Here is a 2,326-nt window from a genome sequence, read left to right on the forward strand (position 1 = left end):
TATTTAAATACATATTTTTATTTATTTATTTGGAATATATCCAGAATATTATCCATTTAACATGCTATTGTTATCATGGTAAAATACACATAGTATAAAATCTACCATTGTAACCACTCAGTGGACAATTCAGTGGCATTAAGTGCATTCGCATGGTTGTGTAGCCATCACTGCCAGCCATTCACAGAATTTCACTCATCTTCTCCCCAAAATATGGACCGCATCATAAGTTTGGGTGTCGTCCTTGACCAGGGGCCAAGCTAATTTTCTCCGGATCATTTTCAATGAGCACCTGCTTTCCAAGCAAGCACAGCACCGTGATGTTTTAAAGGGGTTCACTGACGGTCTGAAAGCGACCACTGTGTGTTAAGGTACCAGCCTTACAGAGAAACTACACTTGAACGCCAGTCCTTCACACTAAAGCACTTCTTGGGCAGCTGTGCACTGTGAATCCTGTGGGCACATGTTTTACTGAGACAACTGTAGGTTGAACATTTGAATTTTCACTCAACCCCTTAAAGGGAGCTATGAACCATGTGTTTTCTCAGAGTATATTCCTGACTAACTGGAGGTACTGGTTAAGAAATTCTTCCCAAACAGATTCTTTCCAGTGATTTTAGACCTGTGTCCTTGTGGAGGCATTTTAAACTCCACATTGTAAATATGATGGTTCGACTCTGAGTCAGATAGAAACATGGTCATTTAGATGAAGTGCAGAAACACTTTTTTTTTTCTTTCTGAGCCACATGACTATTTTAAATTCAGCTCAGAATAGAAAAGGATGCCTGAGACAGGAATTGGGAATGACATACCACCCAGGGCTCATTTCTGGGTGTGTATCTCTGCCTCCCTGGAAGCTGGGTGTGGCCATGTGACTTGCTGTAGCTAAGGGAACATAGCAGATGTGACTTTGTGCCAGTCAACTCTGAAACTTTGAATGAAGCTGGTGGTGTCAGAAAATCATGGCAACCCCATCAGCTTGGGTCCCTTAGCAATTATGAAGAGCAGAGGCACCTGCTGGTCAGTGGTGACATGTAGTATAAGCAGAAATAAACTTCTGTGGCTTTAAACCCTTGAGGTTTGGGGATTACTCATTACAGCAGCACAATCAACTCTATCCTGACTAATACATATTCTGAATAACAAAGATGAAAAATTCACTAAATCACTGATGGTTTTCTTCCCCTCCTCCCATATCGCCAAACTTCTCCCCTAACCACCACCACAAGCAATTGAAAAAAATCTGAAAAAAATCCTTTGGGGCATAATTCTAATATTAGTAGTTCTTTCATTTGTTTTCCAGCTCAGATTTGGTGATGTAATGGGCCTTAAAAGTGACTATTTTGGTGATCCCCCAAGGTAACATAGTTACCAGCAGGGATTAGCGTCTGGAAGCATCTGTCTCTCAGTTGTCTTTATGACATTCCCATGTCACTCTCACTTGACAGAGATATTTTAGGGCTGAAAAGTGATTTGCTTTAATTTTTTTCAAGTTTGAGAAAATACACGCCTGTGTGAGCCAATTCTCCTTCTTATTTGAAACTGCAAGCTCAACACCTTCCAAAGGTGCAGTTGTGAACCCAGGAAGGCCGTGGAGGTCCTAGCCATTCAGAAGAGAGAGCAGGAGAACCACTGGAAACCCAGGGAGCCTCTCCCCAGGAAATGCTCACACAGAAAGTGTGCGCTCAACTTCAGGAGGCCCTCAGCACTCCTGAATCCCAGGTGACACGTTGCTACCTGTCCAAGGAAGGTGTTGTAGGACAGAGCTGTATAATGTAGAGGAAATTACGCCCCATTTTAAAACCTGAGTCCGAGTTCCAGCACGGCCACTACCAGCTGTGAAATCAGAGCCCTGTATCCTTTATTTTATTTGGGGCGGGGCGGGGGTGATTAAGTTTATTTATATATCGATGTATTTTTTTTTTACTGCAAGTACTGGGGCTTGAACCTGGGACCTCGTGCATGCTAATCTCCATGTCCTCTTAGAAAGGAGAAATCTCTTCTGAGCCTACTGTGTGTTGCACACTTTGTTAGGATGGGGACGGAGCTATCAGGACGGTCAAGACTGAGGCCAGCCCTCAGCACCCTCCTGGCTTAGTGCGTCATTGCCGCGGTGGAGACGCCTCCTCTTCCTCCCTCCCCTCAGTACTAGTACCAGAGAGCCCTTTCCGGGGCGCTGATTGGGCCTCCTCTGCCAGGGGGCGGGGACAGCGTGTTTGAAAAGTTCCGTTTGGTCCTGCCCTCTGATGGTCCCGCCCTCAACCTGTGGACACGCCCATTGGGCGAGCCCAGCGCTCACTCCGCGCCGCTGCTCTCCTGGCTGGAG

General features: G+C 45.4%; 1 non-coding gene across 1 annotated transcript; it reads right to left on the reverse strand.

The window, feature by feature from the left end:
* Positions 1-207: 207 nt before the first annotated feature.
* Positions 208-309, reverse strand: LOC116667418. Its single transcript, XR_004324298.1, has one exon. It is a non-coding gene; the product is annotated as a U6 spliceosomal RNA (small nuclear RNA).
* Positions 310-2,326: the final 2,017 nt, after the last annotated feature.

Source organism: Camelus ferus, chromosome 11 (assembly GCF_009834535.1).
Source record: "Camelus ferus isolate YT-003-E chromosome 11, BCGSAC_Cfer_1.0, whole genome shotgun sequence".
In the NCBI taxonomy this organism is placed as follows: Eukaryota; Metazoa; Chordata; class Mammalia; order Artiodactyla; family Camelidae; genus Camelus; species Camelus ferus.